The following is a 16,147-nucleotide window of genomic DNA, read 5'->3' as shown; positions in this document are numbered from 1 at the left end:
AAAATCCACAGAGATTCATTATTTCCCAAGACCAAATCTGTGTTCATGTCAAGTGGAAACAAATGACCTATTGCTATAAATGTACTTGAGCTCTTCTGATGAGACAAATGGGATTCCGTTCAAAGAGGATTGGTACAGTATTAATAGGAAGCAATGGTAACTTTGATGTAATAATAGCAAGGTGCTCAGGATTGAAAAGGGGATGACTCATATTAAGAAGACTATAGACAAGTTGGAGTGAGTTCAGAGAAGGGGAACAAGGACAATAAGCAATATGGAGAACAACATATATGAGGAGAAGTTAAAGGAGTTGGGTGTGTTCAGCTTGGTACAGAGAAGACTGAGGAATAATGTAGCCAAACTCTTGAAATACCTCAAGGGTTGTCACAAAGAACGTGGGGTAGGCCTGTTTTCTGCTGGCTCAGAGGGTAGAACTAGGTCAAATGGTTTTAAGAAGGGTAGATTTCAACTGTACATTAGCAGGAACATCTTGTCAGTGAGAGCTGTTTGACAATGGAACCAGATGCCTAAAATAATGATGGAATCACCGTCTTTGGATGTCTTCAAAAAGAAGTTGGGCAGCAATCTGCTGGGGATGCTCTAATGGGAGACTCTGTATTGATCAGTGAATTGGACCTGATGGTGCATAGGAACCCCACCAACAGATCAAGCTAATGGAAGAACAAAAGCATAAAAACTAGATAGTTAAGATTGTTAGATTAAATTATAAAGTTTGCCTGTCAAAGACTTAGTGAAATTTAAAAAGCAATACAGATATTTAAAAACAAATAGGAAGTCTTCCCCATGGCCCATTTTACTTAGTTTTCTTTTCTTTAGCTCCAGTTCATTTTCACTCCAATTATTCTCTCCCTAGCAGTTGTGTCTGTTGGTTTCCATATCAGTGTGGTAGTGTCTCAGAACTTGTCTACCTGACCATATATAATAATAATAATATTGATAGCTGCACCTGGGATATCTCTTTTAGCTATCTTGCTTTTGCCTTCTTAACAGTAGTTCCTTTAGCTATATTAGCTCATGCCTGATGTTTCCCAATTGTCAGATGTATTTTATTGTATAGCATGGGACCTACTCAGCTCAGGGAAATTCCTTGGTGCAAACTTTAAAGAAACTATCAAAAGTGCTGAACCAAGGAGACTAGATAGCTAAATAAATCTCAAACTAAAACTTGTAATAGATTACCTCACTAACTGCCTCCAATCTATGGAGAAATAAGTGCACAAGGTATTAAAAATTCTATGACAGAATGGAGATTTGGTCATCCAGCTTCTGATTAAAAGCCTCCAAAAATGATCTTCCACCACACTCCGAGGCAGAGAGTTCCACTATTGAACAGCTCTTACAGTTAGAATGTTTTTCCTAATGTTCAAGTAAAATTTCCTTTTTTGTAATTTGAACCCACTGTTCCCAGTCCTGGTTTCCAGGGCAGAAAGAAACAAGCATGCTCTCTCTTCCTTATGATATTCTTTCACATAATTAAACATGGTGATCATGTCTCCTTGCAAGCTTCTCTTCTGCAGCTCTTTAAGCTGGTCTTCATAGGGCATGCTCTCCAGACCTTTGATCATTTTAGTCGTCCTCCTCTGGACACCTTCCAGCTTGTCAATATCTCTCTTAAATTGTGATGTCCAGAATTGGACACAGTATTCCAGCTGAGGACTGACCAAAGTATAATACAGAGGCACCATGATGTCCCTCGATCTAGACACTATACTCCTTTTCATTTTTTTCTGCATAACTTCATTTTGCTACATTCACAGAATTTTATAGAAATCCAGAACTTACCTATTTGCAACCCTTTCATGCTTACCTTCTGTACATTGTTTTTTTTTTAACCTTAATAGAAAAACCCAATTCATATGGAACAGTTGCACTATGTCTTTGTGTTCCTGTTTCTGGGAACTCACTGCCTAGAAACAACCCTAGTGGGTGGAATCACAAAAAGGAGACCCATCACTGTACAGAAGTCACTTATTTTTTTGGCCTGTACATTTCCTGTTCTGAAATTTGGCTACCAAGCATGTCAAACAAGATCCTACATGCCTGAGTCATCATTACATCATTATGTTTTGTAGTTTGGGATTGTAATTATTTGTTTCCAGGAAGATTGAATCGTTTTACTGTACTGATTTTACAAAGAATGTCAAATTGAATAATTAATTCTGCTTCTTTATGTAAATCAAGCCCAGTCCTAATAAACACTAATATTACTGCTAAAAGGAATGTTCTTGTCACTTCAAGGTAGGATCCTTGGCCCATGCAAATGTAAGTTTTTTTCTTTTTATTTATGATCCAGTTCCCTAAAGACAGGGGACCCCAGTGGTGTAGTGGGTTAAACTGCTGCGTTGCTGAATTGCTAACCGAAAAGTCAGCGGTCCAAATCTGGAGAGCGGGGTCAGCTCCCGCTGTTAGCCCCAGCTTCTGCCAACTGAGCAGTTCAAAAACATGCAAATGTCAGGAAAGTAATGGTGTTCCATGCAGTCACACCAGTCACATGACCTTGGAAGTGTCTACAGACAACGTGGGCTCTTCAGCTTAGAAATGGAGATGAGCACCACCCACCCAGAATCTGACACAACCAGACAATGTCAAGGGGAAACCTTTACCTTTTATCCTAAACACATCAAATCCTGCCTGATGTTGGATGCTAAGCAGGGTGAGCCCTGGTTAATACTTAGATGTGAGATTGCCAATGAATCTCTGGTACTGTAGGCTCTATAGTACATTTAAAAACCACCTCTCAGCATATCTTGTCTAAGAAAACTTATTCATGAGCTTGCCATAAGTTGACAGGTGGCTTGAAGATGTGTGCATGTACATACATTTGCTCTACTGTCATTTCAAGTCTGCAATTACATGAATGCTGTAAAAAGGCATTAATCTCTTTAATTATGTGTTTTATGTGCTAGCTCCACCAGTGTCATAAAATTGAAGAAAAAAAACCAAACTCAAATATCACCTAGTCCAACCTAATGCCGCTGTAAAGAATGTTCTATGACAACATTCCTAGTAGATGTTCACCTGCTGCTTAAAAATTCAAATGGAGAAGAGTTCACCACTACAATCCAATGCAACCTGTTCTGGTGTTCACTCACCTGTATTTTCAGGCTAGAACATAATCTCTTAATGGGATCATTTCTGGAACAATGTATTGTTGAAGGCTTTAATGGCCAGAATCACTGTGTTGTTGTAGGTTTATCGGGCTGTATTTTTCATGGCCATACAGCCCGAAAAACCTACAACAACCCATTTCTGGAACAAACATAACCTAGGATGTGATCTCAAGATCCACAATCCCATTTGTGGCTTCATCTGGACCACAAAATGTTTTCTCATTAAACTTCAAGGCCAAGAAATTGGTACAATGCAAAAAAAGAGGATAAAGGATCATATAACATTTAGTGATTTAGACACTATGCATCTAGAGCCCCTGGTGGCGCAGTGGGTTAAAGCACTGTGCCGGCAGGACTGAAGACCGACAGGTCGCAGGTTCAAATCTGGGGAGAGGTGGATGAGCTCCCTCTATCAGCTCCAGCTCCTCATGCGGGGACATGAGAGAAGCCTCCCACAAGGATGATAAAACATCAAAAAAATCATCCGGGCATCCCCTGGGCAACGTCCTCACAGACGGCCAATTCTTTCACAATAGGAGCGGTTGTCCCTGACACGACAAAAAAAACAAAACCCAAAAAAACTATGCATCTATTGCTGCAGTCTATTATTTTGGTTGCCTTTTTCTGCCATGTGAGTCAGCTGAGAGCGGGAATGCAAAACAATGACTTTTTTTCTGCATACCTGCTCTCAGCTGACTCACATGGCAGAAAAAGGCAACCAAACTAATCTTGCCACACTCTTAAGGGCTACAATGTACAGTACACTGTGTGTGTGTATTTACTCACCGTGTGTATTCCATGTACTATAAGAAAGTGAATTTAGAATTAAGAGTGGATAGGGTAACACCTTAGATCAATTTCTTTCAGTAAATATAAATATTGTATGTCTTACTAACTAGTTTATTTGCAGAGTTGCTGAAAGTTCCCGAGAACTTTAGAATGCTGGAATTCTCCCATATTAGATTGATTTATGAATTGAATTAGGTGTGAAAGTTCCAAATGTTCGCCAAGAAGATAAGGGAACAGATGTGATGTTATAGTGAGAACTGCAATGGGTTACCAAGGCACAAAGGAAAAGAAAACTTGCAATCTTACGCTGTTCCCAGTGAGTCACACACATTACTCTCAGAGATGAGAGAACAGATATTTCCCACCTGGGAGAAATTGACAAGACAGGTTATTCATTTCCTTCAGGCTACTTACAAAGCATGTTTCCACATGTTGGCTGCACTGAAGCTTGAAGGAAATTCAGGAAGTGGCTGCGCAAGACAAACTAAACTGCTCTGGAGTTGAATGAAACAGTAGGTTTGCTATTCCTGGCCCCAAGAGAATAAAGAAGATGAAACTGATCCTGTCCATAATTTGGCAGCATCTAATGAAGATTAGGAATGAAAAATAATTGTGTATAATCCTTAAGATCACCAGCAGTACTTAAAACACCAGTTTTAAAAATCAATTAATAATGACCATGCAGAAGTTTAGATGTATCGCTGCATTTCAAGCTCTCTACAGTTTTTGTTAACAGGGGTTTCACACTGAATTCTTCCCTTCTGCCATTTTTAAGTCCCCAATAATTGCTGTACATATTTCAGAACAGATTTTAAATGCTCCTCTAGTATATAATTCTTTGATATAAAAATGAGAGGAGCAAAATAGGGGGATGAAGTCCTGCTTCTGAACCAAACTCTCTTTTTTGCTGAGGAGAACAGTGACATTGGGTGCATCTACAGTCAAATTAATGTAGTTTTAAACCCGTTTAACTGCCATGGCTCAATACTATGGAATCTCGGGCAGGCATGTAGCCGGGGGGGGGGGGGGGGCTGAAGCCCCCCGAGGCCCCCCCCCCCCGAAATTTTCATGGTGGTTCGCGAAAAGGCCTTATTGGTGCATTATTTAAACTGTTATGTTTATTCATATCATGATCTGATCACCATACTCAATATATCCCATATGCATGGGGGTATTGGGGTAATGATACAAAAGGTTTGCTAGGCTAGACCCTCTTTCACTCAGACTCAGCCCCCCCCCCGAAACTCAGCCCCCCCGAAACCCCCCCTGAAAAAAATTCACACCCCCCCCCCCCCCCGATCCCGGGGTTTATAGTTTGGTGAGGCACCAGCAGTTTTTGGCAGAGAAGGTTAAAGGCATTGTAAAACTACAGTTCTCATGATTCCATAGTATTGAATCTTATGTTAGGTGATCCCTCGTTGTCCGAGTTTGATGGCCTTCCAAGTATAGTGTCTTGGCAATGGATATGTAGGTGACTGTAGAGCCCTATTCTTGATTCACATATACTTCCAAAGTGAGGGCATCGGTTTCCAGGTGGAAGGTGGTCCTGGTGGGGGTTGGCACATTTCTCCCTTTCGCCCTCCATTCCTGCCTCTTCAAATTCCACAGCATTGCTGGTCACAGCTGATCTCCAGTTAGAGTGCTCAAGGGTCAGGGCTTCTCCGTTCTCAGTGTCTATGCCACAGTTTTTAAGGTTAGCTTTAAGCCCATCTTTAAATCTCTTTTCCTGACCACCAACATTTTCATGTTCTGTTCTTTAGTTGGGAGTATAGTAACTGCTTTGGGGGACGGTAATCGGGCATTTGGACAACATGGCCAGTCCAGTGGAGTTGATGGCATAGAAGCATCACTTCAGTGCTGGTGGTCTTTGCTTTTTTCATCACATTGACATTTGTCTGCCTGTCTTCCCAAAAAAATTGCTGAATTTTTTGGAGTCAAGGCTGATGGAATCGTTCTAGGAGTTGAGTGTCTGTAGACAGTCCATGTTTCGCAGATGTATAACAGGGTTGGGAGGACAATAGCTTTATAAACAAGCACCTTGGTATCCTGACAAATGTCCAATCCTCAAACACTCATTAGGGAAAATGCTGCATTCACAGAGCTCAACAATAAAAATAAGCAGTTCTGGATATGGAATGCTCAACAATCATAGATAAAGCAGTCTTGAAGTAAAATGGAAAAAGGCAATTGCTTACTCGGTGAAGATGACAGGTGATGCAGAAAGGTGGAAGTGCACACTATACTATAGGAATGCATCACAGCTTAGTCATGGGGCATTCCTGATCTAAAGCAGGCAGATTGGAAGATCACCTCCTGCACTAGCCAAGGTCCCACACTGTGAGACTGGGAAAAGCACAACTTGCGGGAGACATGAATCCACACTGAATGAAATGGAGAAAGAGTTGCAAATGATAGTTAAAACACTTAAGGATCAAGCATATCCTACTTAACTACTGAATACAGTGCAACTCCTTTTTGAATTGATACATGGTGTTGTAAAAACATAAAATTGTTTTGTATCTTTTGGATTAAATCAAGCCAAACAGGATGTGACAATGAACACCGTATGTCAAAGTTTCAGTCTTTTAATTTTTTTTAGGGTAGATAAGGACAGGTTAAGCATATTTTTTTGCAGTTGCTTGTCCTTGAGGAAAAAAAGGAAACCTTTTATATCACATTATTTTTCTTTTTCATATATATTTTAAGGCCAAGGGTGGATCAACTGTGGCACTCCGATTCAATTTCTAGCAGTCCAAACTAGTATTGACAATACCAAATAATACAAGAACTTAGACTGTATTTCTGGTATTATTCACCATCATGTCAATGCTGCTTGGAGCTGCTAAGAGTTGCAGTCCCATGAATGAGAGTGCCACAGTTGGCCCACCCCTAACTTAAAGACATATGGTGAAAAGATCTAGATCGAGAAAGTTGTACTTTATCCAGTTGTACTTTAGATCAGCATGGTCCAAAGAGTCATTGTGGTGTAGTGGTTTGAGTGTTGGATGACAGCTCTGGATGCCAGGTTAGATTCCCTGCTCAATCACTGGGTGATTCTCCGTGAGTCACAGACTCTCAGCCCCTGAAAACCTCATGATAGGTTTGCCTTAGGGTTGCCATATGTTGGAAGCAACTTGAGGCATGTGGCACCAACAAAATTTAGACCACCATGTAACCAGATTTACCCTTTTATGTCTAGTTTGTGAATACTGCATAGGATTTCACCATGGAAAAAGAGAAAAAGGCCCTCTTTGCTTTGACCATTTCCTTTCATCCAGAAATCCTTACTTAGTTTTGAACTTTTTATTTCCTTTTAAATAATTTTTAAATTGTTTATTCTTTGAAAGTGGTGTCTATAATCCATTTTAGAGTTAGGCAAGACCTTAAGTCCAGTAGAGTCAAGCATTTCTTCGCTTTATGTTAAACTGTGCTGTGTGTGCCCACTGGGTTATCATCCTGATTTTATGAGGTACAATAAACAATATTTGATGTACTATAGAGGTGTACTTCCTGCAGTAAAGTTACACCCTTATTTTATGATAAAGGGATATTGTGCTTTATGGCATTGATCCAAAGTTGGCAAGAATAAGGAAAAATATCTGGGCTTTACAATCTCCGGGAATTGCCTTGCAAACAGTTTTGTGCTGATGGTTTCTGGAGACAGTATATATATTTACTTCACTTGTATTTCAGGGGTCAAACAAAATGAATGTTTGCACAGGGGGAGGGGGTTGCTATCGAAATATAAGAGTAAAATCATGCTTTTGTTTATTCATGTCCAAACTTTTAGAACAATGAACACTTTTGAAAGCATTGGCATACAGCTGATTACTAAGTATTAAATCAGCTTTTCCAAAATTAGAAACATCTTTTAAGGAGACAACTGTCTGTGTGGGAAGAAGGAAAAACAGGAATCTCTTCCCTTTCCCCCCTGATTCACTTAGGCAAAATTACAGTGTGCAACCTCTCGAAACCAAGATTCCCTGTTGAGTCATCCCTCCCCACCTTAGAGTATGAATCCTACAGAGAACTCAAGCTGAAGTCAAATGTCTGTTACAAGGGAAAAATGCATAATACAGCTGCAGGAAGTAAACATGTGCTTCTGTAATACTGGGATGAGGGAACTGAAATTTGCTGAAGCGTTCTGTTGCTCTTTATATCTGAATTCTGTGCATTAGCTTTTGAATCATGCATGGTCAATTTTCCTAAGGCTGAATAATGCAGCATCTTAGACTGAAAAACTAACAGCAACCCAGTGATTCCAGCCATGAAAGCCTTTGACATTTTTAACATGAGCATCTGTCGAAGACCTGCTATCAGTCTAAGAGTGCATCTACACTGTAGAGTTAATGCAATTTAGGAGCACTTGAACGGCCATGGGCCAATGCTATGGAATTGGAAGATCTATAGTATAGTGAGGCACCAGCACTATTGGCAGAGAAGACCTTGGAAGATTACTTCTCCCATGATTCCATAGCACTGAGTCATGGGAGTGGTGTCAAACTGCATTATTTCTTTAGTGTAGATGCACTCTGAATTGACAACACTGAACTAAATGGACAAATTGTGTCTGATTCTGTATAAGGGAGCTTCCTGTGTCACTGTGAATAGCAACGACTCTCCAATGTTTGAAGCAGAGATCTTTCAGTACCCGAGATATGGCACTGGCCGGGAATGTATGCTTGCATTGCCAGTTGCTGTGTTGATCCCTGACAATCCAAACAGATTTCCAATCGTCACACAGATAAATGTGGGTATTGTTGCATAAAAACAGCAAACCATTACATTAATTATATTTTTACTGGTCATGCTGTCCACCTAAACACCAGTGTAATGCTGCCATCACCGCTAGTAAAAGCTACTTGGGAGCATTCTTAAGCTGCAGTAGGCTGCTAATGAATGACTGTGTACTTAAGTGTAGAGGTGCAGTAAAACAGCTACACTAGTAGGCAGTAATAGTGGACACAGGATGGTGAGATAAAAGGAAGATAGTGGAGGGACTTCTTCTGAATGGAACTCAAAACAGTTCTGTTTTCCTATTTAGGAATTAAAAAACAAAAAAATCAAGCAATTGTATTGGACAAGGTACAAATAAAGTTTAGACAGTAAAAATAACAAAAAAAATAAAACTGCAGTGGTTTGAACATTGGACTATGACTCTAGGGTTCAAATCAGGGTTCAAATCCCTGCTTAGCCATGGAAACCCACTGAGTGATCTTGGATAAATCACGCTCTCAGCTTCAAAGGAAAACAAAGGCAAACCTCTTTAAACAAACCTTGCCAGGAAAACCCCATAAGTCAGAAATTACTCAAAGGCACACAACAATAAAGCTTCTATGAAACATTGCCACTTTTTCTACTCTCGTGACAATTTATATCATAATAACATTTCCCCTAGTCTCTACAAGTCACTTTGAGGTTAAACTCTACTTGGTTTGGGATAAAGCATTTTCATTGCCAGACATATATTAATTTGCTTATCTATGCTGCATGTATTTTTAATATGTGTGTGTGTGTGTTAAAATACTGTTGCAATCATCTGCTTTTTTTTTCTATTGCATTTACATGATCTCGCCCTGTCCCAGCATGCATATCAATAAGATACCTACTGGAGCTACATTCCTTTCAGCTAATGGAAGTGGGCTAGACTCTGTGAAAGTTTATGCAAAACAAAAAAACAAAACAAAACCCAAAAACAAAAAGGAGGGCTGGTCTAGTTTCAGGGTCATTACTGATGAAACTTGCACCTAGTTGATCATGAAATTGAAGTACCTTAGAAAGAAAATACTTTGACTTTTGAGTTTTTTAGATACCACCTTGAGTTCATTAGAAGATGAGAAATAAATAAATAAATAGATGCAAAACACTTATTCAGCAGGAAAGCCCCATCAATAACAACAACAATAACAACAACAACAACAACAACAACAACTTTATTTATACCCTTCCACCATCTCCTTGAGGGACTTGAGGTGGCTCATAAAGCACTCAAAGCAAACAAGCAATATACAAAAAGTGCAAAGACAACACAGCAACAACCAACATAAACATCACATCAAAGCATCATCCAAGCCAAGAGAAGTAAATAGAACCACTATACTTCCAGATAATATTACTCTGAATATAAAATCCAGAAGTTTTGAATACTCTGGAAGCATTTGAGTTGTAATTTCTGTAACTGAATCCTAAACATTAGGACTGACATTTTGTCACCTGGGAGAAGTGACCATCCTAGTTTAAACTGTGTCAAGTCAACAGGGAGTGTTAAACTATTCTGAGATTGACAATAATAGCGCCTTTACTTTCTTGGAAACTGCGAAGTTTTAATGAAATACTGGAATAATAGGAGGACTAGATTTTTTTAAAAAAATTGTTATTATTGTTCAGATCATATCTTGAACCCTCAAGGCAGAGCCTAGCAGTGGGGGGGGGGGGGGTGTGTACTGGTTAAACCAGTTGCACTAAGTTCAACTTTTTCCCATGGAGAACAGAAAATGAAAGATGGAATTGCTAGCAAACCCTTACAATAAGGTGGATGGAAGGTAGTTCAAAATGGAGAAGTAAATCATTAAATGAGAGTCAGTGTAGTGCAGTAGTTTGGACTAGGGGTGAATCTACATAGAATCATAGAATCATAGAATCATAGAATCAAAGAGTTGGAAGAGACCTCATGGGCCATCCAGTCCAACCCCCTGCCAAGAAGCAGGAATATTGCATTCAAATCACCCCTGACAGATGGCCATCCAGCCTCTGTTTAAAAGCTTCCAAGGAAGGAGCCTCCACCACACTCCGGGGCAGAGAGTTCCACTGCTGAACGGCTCTCACAGTCAGGAAGTTCTTCATTGTAGAATTAATGCTGTTTGACAATACTTATTACAAAAAATACTATTATTAGAAATACTAACATTGTAATGTAATAGTGCTGGTATAATATATGTAATATTCATAATGTTATAATATAATATTTTGTATATACTACAACTTAAGGTAGGTACAATATATTATATAATACTAATAGTATAATGTACTGTGTTATATATATTGTGGTATAATAATATAGTACAATATAATATATAATATGATAATTGCATATTATATATTACATATATAACCAGTAATATTGCAGTATAATGTGTTATTTTTTATGTAGATGTGGATTTGTTTTTGGGACTTGAGGGGTTGGTTATTTTTGTCTTTGTTCAGCTTCTCATGGCATTGAACATTTGCCAATATCTGTTATAAACCACCCTGAGTCCCCTTGGGGAGATAGGGCAGGATAGAAATAAAGTATTATTATTATTATTATTATTATTATTATTATTATTATTATTTTAATTGCCATGACCTGATGCTATGGCATCCTGGGAGTTTTAGTTTGGTGAGGCACCAGCATTCTTGAATAGAGAAAGTTAAAGATCTTGTAAAACTCCCACTCTCATGATTCCATTGCAGTCAAAATGGGGTCACGCTGCATTAATGAACCCCCTTGGGGAGATAGATACAATTAAAATATTATTATTAATTCTACAGTGTGTTGATGCCCCCCAAGATACTGGGAAACCAGGGTTCAAATCCTCACTTTGAATAGGCGCCTACACTGTAGAATACTCACTCTTTCTCAGCCTCAATAAAAGGAAAGGCAAACCCATTCTGAACAAACCCTAACCAGAAAATCCCATGATAAGGTCGCCATAAATCACATCAAGAGCGACCAAATCCTGAAATGTGTCTTTCAATTGTTTCGTTTTTATCTATGCACAGTAGACTTCAGGGCCCTTCCACAGAATATCAAGGCAGAAAATCCCACAATATCTGTTTTGAACTGGGTTAGCTGAGTCCACACTCAGATAATGTATGATTTCCTGCCTTGATATTCTGGGATATAGGGCTGTATGGAAGGACCTCCAGTTCAAAGCAGATATTGTGGAATTTTCTGTCTTGATCATAGAATCATAGAATCAAAAAGTTGGAAGAGACCTCATGGGCCATCCAGTCCAACCCCCTGCCAAGAAGCAGGAATATTGCATTCAAATCACCCCTGACAGATGGCCATCTAGCCTCTGTTTAAAAGCTTCCAAAGAAGGAGCTTCCACAACACTCCGGGGCAGAGAGTTCCACTGCTGAATGGCTCTCACAGTCAGGAAGTTCTTCCTTGTGTTCAGATGGAATCTCCTCTCTTGTCGTTTGAAGCCATTGTTCCGCGTCCTAGTCTCCAAGGAAGCAGAAAACAAGCTTGCTCCCTCCTCCCTGTGGCTTCCTCTCACATATTTATACATGGCTATACATGATATTCTGGGATAAAGGGCTGTGTGGAAGTGCCCTAGTTTATATGGCTGTGTGGAAGACCCCTTAGTTACTGTGTTTCACTATTGAGTCAATACAGAGTTGTGGGTATGCTACAATATGGGGTACAGTATTAATTATTTAGGCCTGTTTTTAATAGTTACTCTCAAGCAACCCGAAACTATATTGATCCGACATCCATGGTTAGAGTCCGTTATTTGTTTCCAAAAGGTACTAAAAATAAATTAAAAAAATGAATGCTCAGAATATCAAGGCAGGAAATATCACAATCTCTGCTTTGAACTGGGTTATCTGAGTCCACACTGCCATATATTCCAGTTCAAAGCAGATAATGTGGGATTTCCTGCCTTGATATTCTGGGATATTCTGTGGAAGGGCCCCCAGAATATCAAAGCAGGAAATCTCACATTATCTGAGTGCAGACTCATGGCCCTTCCACACAGCTCTATATCCCAGAATATTTTATTTATTTATTATTTATTTATTTGTGACATTTATATGCTGCCCTTCTCATCCCGAAGGAAGGAAGGAAAGAAGGAAGGAAGGAAGGAAGGAAGGAAGGAAGGAAGGAAAGAAAGAGGTAGAGAAGGAAGAAAGGAGAGAAAGAGGGAGGGAAAAAAAAGGGGGGGAGGAAGGAAAGTTAGAGAAAGAAGGAAGGAGAGAAGGAAAGTAAAAAGGGAAAGAAGGAAGGAAAGAGGGAGCAAAGGAAGGGGGGAAGATGTAGAGAAAGAGGGAGGGAAGGAAAGAAGGAAAGAGAAGGAAGAAAAGAAAGACAGCAGAAGAGAAAGAAAAAGGGGGAAGGAAGAGAAAGAAAGAGATAGAGAAGGAAGGAGGGAAAGGAGAGAAAGAGGGAAGGTTGGCCACTGCAATGTGTGGCGGGTACAGCTAGTAATATTATAAATATTATATGTATATACAATATATAATATTATATATATTAGCATAGCAGAGGAGACAAGGTGGAATTGTCCCCTGGCCTCCCTTGTCCTGACTCTGGCTCAGAGCAGCGGTTATCCAAGCAGAAAATCCTACCATAGCTGCTTTGAACTGGGTTATCTGAATCCACACTGAAGCTGAGATAATGTTTTCTGTCTTAGTATTCTGGGGGATACAGGGCTGTGTGGAAGGGTCCAGACTCTTGCCCCATCGACAGAGCCAGGAGGAGGAAAACACTCTGGACATGCCCAAGGGCTGCGAGGTAATAAAGCCAAGCCAAAGGAAATGAAACCAGACAGTCTCCCTCGGAGACGAGACGGCCTCCGCCTGGACCTGCGCCTCTGCCGCTGCCGCCGCCTCCTCCCCGGTTCCCGTCGCCACCCCTTGGAGAGGCGGAGCAGGGCGGGCCCGGCAGCAGAGGCCGCAAGAGCAGGAGGAACACCTGGCCCAGGTGAGCGAGCCAGCGAGGGAGCGAGGCGCGCCGCGGAGGCCAGGCCAGGAGCGCAGGAGAGGTGAGCCTTGCCCGGATTCGGGGCCCCCCGAGAAGAAACCCCTCTCCCTCCCTCCCTCCCTCGCGCATTGCCGCTAAAACTCCCCTGGAGTTCTGTCTACCTGTAGGAATTCGCCTCTCTTCCTTCTCCTCTTCCTCCTTCTTCCCCAAGGCCTTAATGGCTCTGAGAAAGGAGTTGACGGTGTGTCTGCTCTCCTCCTCCTCTTCTAGCTTTACTGGACATCTTGACATTTTCAAACTTCATGTAAAACTTTATCCGGCTCTGTCTTGGTTCGCGTGGGTGTTGAAAGTTTCTCTTTTCCTGGCTTCGCCTGGGAACCCTTTCCCTCCCAAGGTTTTCACGCCCAAGGATCTCAACTCACCTCCATTGCTTCTGGCCTGGTCAAGACTCGCCCTGGGTTGGTATATACAATGCACTTCGAGACCACTTTCACTGCCATGGCACTTGAACTGCCTGGGAGTTCAAGGTCTGGTCAAGACGTACTTAGGCAGAGAAGGCTACTAGAGCTTGTAAAACTATAACTCCCATGAGTAAATGAATAGTATTGAGCTCTGGCAATCAAAGTGGTCTCAAACAGCATTCATTCTACAGTGCAGAGCAAGCATGGGCAAACTTAATAATAAGAATAAGAATAAGAATAAGAATAATAACAACTTAATTTTTATACCTTGCCAACCATCTCCCCAAAGGAACTCAAGGCAGCTTACAAGGGACAAGCCCAAAAATTACAGATAACACACAATCAATTAAAAATATCAGATAAAATATAATACAATCACAATTGTAAACAACATCAAAACAATATGGCTGAGAAAAAGAACATAGCTGAGGAACAGATTCAATGAGTACAATACATTCTGAAGGAGAACAAGGAAAGTGCAACAAACAAGTAGGCAGGGCAGCGGGTACTGTCATCAAAAAGTGCTAAGGTGGACGATCAGAGGGCCGACGTAAAGTGCTGAAATTAAAGTAGGGGCAGGAAAATTACTAGTGGACTGCTTAATCAAAAGCACACCGGAATATCTAGGTTTTTAGTTGTCTCTGGAAAGAAGACAAAGTAGGAGCCTGTCTGATCTCCCTAGGGAGGGAGTTCCAGAGCTGGGGGGCCACCACTGAGAAGGCCATCTCCCTCGTCCCCACCAACCGTGTTGGGAGAGAGAGCAGTGCCTCCCCGGATGATCTCAAGGTACATACTGGTTCATAGGGGAAGAGGCAATCCCAAAGATAAGCAATTTGGGCTCCTTAGGTGTTTTGGAGGTTAACTCCCACCATTCCTAGAAGTCTCAGGTCCCTAGAATCATAGAATTGGAAGTGACCTCATGGGCCATCTAGTCCAACCCCCGGCCAAGAAGCAGGAAAACTGCATTCAATACACCCTCGACAGATAGCCATCCAGCCTCTGTTTAAAAGCCTCCAAAGAAGGTGCTCCCACCACACTCCCCCAGCCACTCAGGATAGGGAAAAGGAAAGGGCCCAAGGCTGTAAGGAATGGTGGGAGTTGAACTCCAAAACACCTGGAGGGCCCAAGTTTGCCCATGCCTGGTGTAGCAGCACCCAATGTTGGCAAGAGACAGTGCGGCTTAGAATTGAATGTTTGACTGTGATTCTGGAGGCCAAAGCCACTGGGGCCCCTTCCACACAGCTGAATAAAATCCCACATTATCAGCTTTGAACTGGGATATATGGTAGTATGAACACAGATAACCCAGTTCAAAGCAGATATTTTGGGCTATTCTGTCTTGATATTCTGGGTTATATGGCCATGTGGAAGGGTCCTGGGTGACCATGGCCAAGTCATACTCTCTCCGCCTCAGAGGGAGGCCAGAGCAAACCTCTTCAGAACCAGTCTGTGACAGGGTCTCCTTAGGGTCGCAATAGGTAGGAAATAACTTAGGCACACAATGTTGTTGGGCGGCTTCAGAGTATTTAGGAACACATTTCCAAGGGGAAGTTGCCCAAAATTACGCATTTGCATTGAGGTTTAAAGTAAGCTAAACTGTAGACATGGGTTTGTTTGTTTTAAGGCAATTCCCCCCCCCCCCCTTTTTTTCTGTTGGTAGGTGTTGACTGGATGTCAACACTCTGCAGTGCTTTAAATCAATGGATGAGAACCAGACTAATGATCTTGGATTGGGATATATCTTTGAACTGGGATATATGGCATTGTGAACTCAGATATTCGAGTTCAAAGCAGGTATTGTGGGTTATTCTGCTTTGATATTCTGGGTTATATGGCTGCATGGAAGACCCTCTGTTGTCTGAATTGATCCAGCTTTAAAACGCAGGAAGATGTGGCTATGCAGTTTAGACCATTACTTCATCCATCTCCGCTGTTCTTGACCAAGGGCCCTTCCACACAGTCATATAACCCAGGATATCAAGGCAGAAAATCCCACAATATCTGCTTTGAACTGGGGCCCCTTCCACACAGTTAAACAAAATCCTACATTTTCTGCTTTGGACTGGAATATATGG

At 41.1% G+C, this 16,147-nt stretch overlaps 1 protein-coding gene across 3 annotated transcripts in view; it reads left to right on the top strand.

Annotated features, from left to right (window-relative positions):
• Positions 1-16,147, top strand: part of IRF6 (interferon regulatory factor 6) — a 58,864-nt gene that overhangs the window by 23,449 nt on the left and 19,268 nt on the right. The window contains exon 1 of one of the 3 annotated variants that reach the window (XM_060772824.2): positions 13,546-13,672. The exons of 1 other annotated variant lie outside the window; for it this stretch is intronic. The gene's annotated coding sequence lies outside the window, so the exon portion shown is untranslated. Of the gene's footprint in view, positions 1-13,545; positions 13,673-14,777; positions 14,859-16,147 lie in introns of those variants that run through there. One more of the 3 variants, XM_060772823.2, reaches the window with a different exon arrangement.

The sequence above is a fragment of the Anolis sagrei genome, chromosome 4 (genome assembly GCF_037176765.1).
Source record: "Anolis sagrei isolate rAnoSag1 chromosome 4, rAnoSag1.mat, whole genome shotgun sequence".
Lineage (NCBI taxonomy): Eukaryota > Metazoa > Chordata > Lepidosauria > Squamata > Dactyloidae > Anolis > Anolis sagrei.
This window is presented reverse-complemented; position numbering and strand designations above follow the sequence as displayed.